At 44.6% G+C, this 8,007-nt stretch overlaps 1 non-coding gene across 1 annotated transcript; it reads right to left on the bottom strand.

Annotated features, from left to right (window-relative positions):
• Positions 1-207: 207 nt before the first annotated feature.
• On the bottom strand, positions 208-279 carry trnaa-ugc (transfer RNA alanine (anticodon UGC)). Its single transcript has one exon. It is a non-coding gene; the product is annotated as a tRNA-Ala (tRNA).
• Between the last annotated feature and the right edge of the window lie 7,728 nt (positions 280-8,007).

The raw sequence follows: 8,007 nt of genomic DNA, 5'->3' as shown, positions 1-8,007 counted from the left end.
GCGGACTGCGAGCATGACACTGCACTGGGACACAATCCCGTCTGTGAGCAGCGTTGACACTGGACTGTTACTGGCTGAGTGCATCGGGTGTGCGATGAAGACCTGCTGCAATATTAAACAGCTTTATTGCTCCAACTCGTGGAGCGACAGTTAGAGCTCAACGATACTGCGCTTGCTTTGCTTGATATCGTTCCCCTGAAAACAACCTGAAAATGCTGGGGTTTGAACCCAGCACCTCGTGCATGCAAAGCATGCGCTCTATCACTGAGCTACATCCCCAACCATGTAGCTCCTACTCCACCATTGATTCGTTGTCTTTATCATTTCTCAGTCCTCATCAGTATCAGCAGTCTTTCCCCAGTCGTGAGACCGATCCAAAAGTGCCGATGCCTCTTGTATTAAACAAGGGCAAAGAAATGTGTCCTTTACTTTTCGACAGTTTCCCACAGATGTACTTGGCTTCAGAACGCGGGGTAAATTTTATAAAAAGGAACACATTTTCCCCCACTCCAATTCGAGCGCTCACTATGGTAACGCAAGAGAGCATTTTTGTGGAGTTCAGAATGATCCTTGTAATTATAACTCAAGTTTGAATTACAAAGCAGTGAAGTTGTGTGCAATCTATATAAAAGACTGTTTAAGCCCCAGTTCACATGTTGTGTCCAATTCTGGGAACTTTCGAATGGAGTCAAAGGCCAAAGAAGGGATTCCAAGGAGCTTTGACAGTATGGTATCAGGGACGAAAGCATCAGTTATATGGAGAGACTGGAGAAACACTCTGTTTTCACTGCAGGGGAACGGAGGTTAAGGGGAAATGTAATGGAAGCGCCTAAGATCATGCAATCTTTAGATGTAATCAGTGAGGATAAACTGCTCCAGTAGCAGAAGTGTCAGAACCAGAGGACACAGATTTCAGGTAATTGGCTAAAAGAACAAGGAGTGACAGCAGAGAATAATTATCCAGTGAATTATTGAGATCTGGAATACACTCAGTGAAACAGCGGTGGAAGCAGATTCAGTAATAACTTTCAAAGGGTAACTGGATAAATACCTGAAGCGGAAAATGTGCAGGACTGTGGGGAATGAGCAGGGTGTGAGTGGGATGAATTGAATGACGCTAGCTAATAGGCAGAACAGGGACAATGGGCCGCATAGACTCCAATCTGTGCTACATCATTATCTGGTGGTTTTAGGGAGGGTGTTTCAGGGTTTGAACCCGGCCACAATGAAGGTGATACATATCCAAATCAATATGACATGTGACTTGCTGATGATAATATTCCCAACATGTTAATATATTTGTCTTTCTCGAAGATAGAATTTCTGGGGAGATATAGGCACATAGGATCAGGAATAGGCCATTCAGCCCATCGAAGCTGCTCCACAATACAGTGCCATCATGGCGAATCATCCACTTCAATGCCTTTTTCCCACACTATCCCCATATCCCTGCATGTGATTAGTATTTAGAAATCTGTCAATCTCTGCTTTCAATATACTCAATGACTGAACTTCCACAGGCCTCTGGGGTAGAGAATTACAAATATTCACAACCCACTAAGTAAAGAAATGTCTCCTTATCTCTGTCCTAAGTGGCTCCCCTCTGATATTGAAATTGTTTCCCCCAGTTCTAGATTCCCCAACCAGTGGAAATATCTTACCTGTCTCTAACTTGTGTATTCCTTCAAGTACTTTGTAGGTTTCAAGGTGATAACCTCTCATTCCTCGAAACTCCAGAGACTGCAGGCCCAGTTCCGCCAATATCTCTTCACAGGACAGTCCCGACATCCCGGGAAAATATCTGATGAACCTTCGTTGCACTCCCTGTATGGCAATAAAAGCACGTCTAAGGTAAAGGGAGCAAAACTGCACACAGTTATCCAAGAGCGGTCTAATCACAAGTCCGTACAATTGAAGCAATCCTTCACTATTCCTGCACTCAAATACTCCGAAGATAAAGGCTAACATAGCATTAGCCTTCCTAATTGCTTGCTGAACCTCTATGTTCGCTTTCAGTGACTTATTGACGAGGAAACCCAGGTCCCTCTGTACACGGAAGAATAGATCCCAATCATTGCTGCGTCATTTGCTGATTCCCTGATGGTTTTATGGAGGGAATTCCAGGAGCTGAACCTGGCAACGATGCAGGAATGTTGATTCATATGCAAATCATGATGACATGTGCCCCAGCAGTCTGCAGCCTGGTACCTGAAGTTAGATTAGGAAAATAAGAGGAAGAGTGACAGGGCATCCAACATGAAACAGGAGCGGACAACGAGCATGACATTCGTACCCGAGCACATTCCGGATTGTGAGCAGTGTTGGCACTGGGCTGCTATAGGCTGAGGCTTGCGGCCCGGGGAGTATAAAATGAAGTCCTGATACGTTGTCATTGACTGATTTAACAGCTGTATTGGTGCAGGTTGTGGACTTTAATATAAAAGCTGACCATCCTCGTTGTCATTTTCGAGATAAAATGTTGTCAGAATTATTTGGAGATACTGGGGCATGAACACAGTCCCTCATATATGTGAAGCATGTACTCCACCTAACCACTGGCAGTGTAATAAAGAAAAATGCTATTTTATTCCGCATGTCACTGTTGTGTCTTTTTTTACAATCACCTTCAATCGGTGCCCTCTAGTGCTGTATCTTTCCACCAATGGGAACATTTCTCCCTATCTATTCTGTCCAGACCCTCATGACTTTGAACAGCTCTATTAAATCTCAGCTCAACCTTCTCTTCTCTGAGAACAACAACCCCAGCTTTTCCAATCTATCCACGTAACGTAAGTTCCTCAAAACTGGAACCAGTCTTGTAAATCTTCTCTGCACCCTCTCTAATACCTTAACATCCTTCCGAATGTGTGTTGCTCAGAAATGGACACAAAACCCCAGTTGAGGCTGAGCCAGTGTTTCATAAAGGTTTTTTATAACTTCCTTGCTTTTGTACTCTATGCCTCAATTCATAAAGCCCCCAAGCCCAGAATTCAGTTTCCCTTGTGAAGCACTTTCTCACCTAGCCCTGCCACCTTCACCAATTTGTGCACTTCTATCCACAGATCCCTCTGCTCCAGAACCCACTTTCGAATGTTGTGTTATATTTTATCTTGCCTCTCCTAGTTTTTCAGAATGAAATGTATCACTTCACACTTCTCTGCAGTAAATTCCATCTGCCTCTTCTCTATGAATTCCACCAGCCTATCTGTGTGCTCTTGATGTTTATCACTATGCTCCTCACATCTCTCAATACTTCCATGTATTGTGCAATGTGCAAATTTCCTAAGTGTACCTTGTCCACCCAAGTTTAGGCCATTAATATAGATCAAGAAGGACAGGGTAACTAACACTGACCCCTGGGGAACTCCACGATATACCATTCTCCAGTCAAAAATAACAACTGTTCACCACCACTCTCTGTTCCCTGTCTCAAAACCAACTTCGTATCCACACGGCTATTGTTCCATTTATTCCATCAGCTCTAACTTTGCAGACAATCCTGTTATGTGGCACTTTATCAAACGCTTTTTGGGTGCCCATGAACTCAACAGCGAATACATTATCCTTGTTAATCTCCTCTGTTGCCTCTTGAAGAAAAAACAAAACCATCAAGCAGCATGAATGTGATGATTCCTCCACCCAAGCTATCAACAACTTCCTTCCCACACACAGTAGGTACATTATCACTCCCAGAGTGCTGAGACACTGACAGCCCATCAGGTCCACAGTCACAGAGCGCAGGGGTCGGCAGGCTCTTACTGCTCTTACTATCGCGACAGGAATTAAAAAAGTATGGAGGTTATGCTTCAGTTATACAGAGAATCAGTGAAATCACATCCGGAGGACTGTGTACAGTATTGGGCTCCTTATTTAAGGAAGAGGTTCAGAGAAGGTTTACGAGACCAATACATAGAATGGGCGTGTTGTCTTGGGAGGAATGGTTGGAGAAGCTAGTTTTGCATCCGGTGGCGTTTAGAAAACTAAGAGCTGACTTGATTGACGCACATAAGATTCTGGGGGTTCTTGACAGGGTGGATGTGGAAAGGATGTTTCCTCTTGTGGGAGAATCTAGAAGTATGGATTACTATCCAAAATATGGGTCACCATTTAAGGCAGAGATGAGGACATTTTTTCGCTCTGGAGTAGCGTGTCCTACACCTGCTACTAGTTCATATGTTACCAAGATCCCAAGTGCCACAAATATATTTTCAATCCAACTGTCAAACAGAACAAAAGTGCAGAAGTTGTTGGCGGGGTTGGGGGGAGGGCGGGGGGAGCTGCTGGGGGAGGTGGTGGGGGTGGGAGTTGACGTGGTGGTGGAAGTGCCATGGAGTTGTGGTCATATCGCTTTGGTGGTCGTACAACCATACAAGCTCATGCCATTGCGACATGGGTTCAAATCCCACAGAGCAGCTCGTGGAATTAATGTTCAATTAATCAATAAATTCAATTAAATGACACAAAACCTAGCATTGAAAGAGAATTTCACTAATGTTGCCATGTGCTCTCTGTTGTTATCTGGTCTCACCGACATGTGACTCCAGATCCACTCCGGTGTGGTTGACTCCGAAATGCATTATTCAGTTGCAGGGCAGTTGGGGATGGACCACAAATGCCACCTCCTATAAAATACCTGCTGACAGGTAAATATATAAATCTCAGCCCAAAATCACAAGAACTATCACATTGAAAGACATTGTGCCACTCGCACAAAAGAAACTCGATATTATTTTCTTACGATTCGTAAATCGAAGCCAATGGTTTGATTTATTGATTTATAAGTGGCTGTCTGATTGGTTGAGCAATATAACATTGGAGATCCTGCCGGGCGGCGGATTGCTGCGCTGGTGATTTTATCACGAAGGCAGTTTTGTGTGGCCACTTGGCTCCCGCTTTTGCCGGTCCTTTGACTCCTTCCCCTCTCTCAGACATGCCGCCTCTTCACTCGAATCACTCCTGAATGAGAAGGGAGCGTCTATAGCTTTCTCTTCTTTAACACAGCCCGCCCCGAACTGCCTTCGAATAAGGAAAGATAGAGCGCGGGCAGGGGAGGAAAGCAAGTGAGGATTAAACAGAGAGTGAGAGAAGAGAGAGACAGAGCAGAGAATGCTCTCTGATCTCTCAGCCCCCCACTTCCAGCTGAAAACCGTTTCTCAATATAGAACCGAAGTACAAACCCTTACAGAATGAGACTCCATCGATGTCAACCATGATGTTGCCTGGTCTGGAGGGCATTAGCTATGAGGAGAGGTTGGATAATCTCGGATTGTTTTCACTGGAACGAAGGATGTGAAGGGGCGACATGATAGAGGTTTGCAAAGTTATGAGTAGCATGTATAGAGTGGATAGTCACAAGCTTTTTCCCAGGGTGGAAGAGTCATTTACTAGGGGACATAGGTTTAAAGTGCGAGGAGCAAAGTTTAAAGGGGATGTGCGAGGCAAGTTCTTTACACAGAGGGCGGTGAGTGTCTGGAACTTGCTGCCGGGGGAGGTGGTGGAAGCAGTTACGAAAGCGATGTTTAAGAGGCATCTTGATAAATACATGAATAGGAAGGGAATAGAGGGTTATGGGCTCCGGAAGTGCAGAAGGTGTTACTTTAGGCAGGCATCAAGATCGGTGCAGGCTTGGAGGGCCGAATGGCCTGTTTCTGTGCTGTACTGTTCTTTATTCTTTGTTGACAGATATTTCCAGATGCCCGGAGCCTTTCACTGAACTCGTATTACAATGAACAGACAGGAATATTCCTGTCTAAATAACTTCTATCTCACGTCAACCTGTCTCCTTGCAGTCCAGTCTACAGTCTACTCCAGTTACTGTGTTCCTAACTCAACTGGCTCGAATTTCAACAGGGTTCCCGCTTACACTGAATTCCCCAGAGCAGAGGAAATTGCTCTGCAGCTTTTGTATTGGATGTGGGCGTCACTGGCAAGGCCAGCATTTGTTGCTCATCCCTAATTAACAACTGAGTGGCTTGTAAGGCAATTTCAGAGTTCAGTTAAGAGTAAACCACATTGCAGTGGGTCTGGAGTCACATGTAGGCCAGACCAGGTAAGTACAGCAGATGTACATCCATAAAGGGCAGTAGTGAATCAGATTATTTTTTGCTGACAATTGATAATAGTTTCATGGCATCATTACTGAGACTAGCTTTCATAGATTCATAGAATAGAATCATAGAAAGTTTACGGCACAGAAAGAGGCCACTTGGCCCATCGTGTCTGTACCGTCTGTGAATCGAGCTACCCAGACAAACCCATCTTCCAGCATTTGGACCATAGCCCTGCACGTTACAGCACTCGAGGTGCATATCCAGACACCTTTTCAATGAGTTGAGCGTTCCTTCCTTCACAACCCTAACAGACAGTGAGTTCCAGAGCCCCACCACTCACAGGGTGAAAAACATTTCCTCATCTCTCCTCGAATCCTTCTACCAATCACTTTAAATATATGCCCTTCCAGTCATTGACCTCTCTGGCATGATAAATGGGCCTTTCAGCTCCACTCTATTCAGGCCCCTCAAAATTTTGTACATCTCAATCAGATCTCCCCTCAACCTGCTCTGTTCCAAGGAGAACAACCACCGCCTATCCAATCTTTCCTCATAGCTGCATTGTTTCAGTCCTGGCAACATCCTCATAAATCTCCTCTGAACCCTCTCTAGTGCAATTACACCCTTTCTAAAATGAGATGATCGATTTTTCAGTTCCAGATTTTTTTTCTTTTAATTTATTGAATTTAAATTCCACCAGCTGCCGTGGTGGGATTTGAAATCATGTCCCCAAAACATTATCCTGGACTTCTGGATTACCAGCTCAGTGACGTTACTACACCAACGTCTGCCCTTCAACAGGGGGAATGGGCACTCAGTTCTCAGTTCCTCCTCAGGCTTTCAGTCTGACTCAAACAAAGCGACTCTCTCTCTCTCCAAACTTAGCTCATTCTTCTATTCCCCACCACCAAATACACACACACACACACACACACACACACACACACACACACACACACACACACACACACACACACACACACACACACACACACACACACACACACACACACACACACACACACACACACACATTGACCTGAAACGTTAACTCGGGTAATCTCTGCAGAGATGCTGCCTGACCTGTTGGGTGTTTCCAGCTCTTTCTTTGTCCACTTCGTCTTGAATGTTGTTTCCTTCCCCACTTTCCTCCTGCTCACCATATTCCTTGATTCTATGAGAGACCAAAAATCTGTCCATCCCAGCCTTAAATGTATTCAATGATAGAGAATGCAGACACTATGGGGTGGAGAATTCCAAAGTTTCACAACAATTTGAATGAAGTAATTCCTTCTCATCTAACTCCTAAATGATCGCGTCCATCTCCTGAGACTGTATGCCCCTGTGTTACATTCCACGACCAGCGGAAACAATCTCTTAGTGTCTACCCTATCCAGCTCTTTCAGAATCTACCATGATTCAATGAGATTGCTTCTCATTCTCTAAACTCCAGACAATATAGGCTCAATACACTCAGCCTCCCTTTTTAGGGAAACCCCTCATCCTAAGGTTTACTGAACCTTCGCTCTACCGCCTCCAATACAAGTATAACCTTTCTTAAATGTTGAGATGAAAACTGCACACAGTACTCCAGATGTGTTCTCACCAATATCCTGTACAAGTGTCGCAAGACTTCATTATTCCTTTACTTCAACCCCCTTGCAATAAAGGCTGACATGCTATTTTGCCTTTCTAATTGCTTGCTGTGCCTGCACGCTAAATTTCTGTATTCCTGTACAAGCACACCCAAGGCTCTTTAAGCAGCAACACTTACATGTTTCAGCGACGGGTTGTGTACTGAATAATTCGTGCTCTGCCAGACAGTGCACAGTCAGGTTCTTTCCTGATGTCCAGGCAAAATTAGGATGGATAAACTCACCCGCACATCACAGGAGGGAACAATACCTTTCTCACACTGGTACTGAAGGTGTGCTCTCAGACACAGTAACTGCCCACC

The sequence above is a fragment of the Heterodontus francisci genome, chromosome 21, assembly GCF_036365525.1.
Source record: "Heterodontus francisci isolate sHetFra1 chromosome 21, sHetFra1.hap1, whole genome shotgun sequence".
In the NCBI taxonomy this organism is placed as follows: Eukaryota; Metazoa; Chordata; class Chondrichthyes; order Heterodontiformes; family Heterodontidae; genus Heterodontus; species Heterodontus francisci.
Note: the sequence above shows the minus strand (reverse complement) of the source record. Positions and strands in the feature narration are given on the sequence as shown.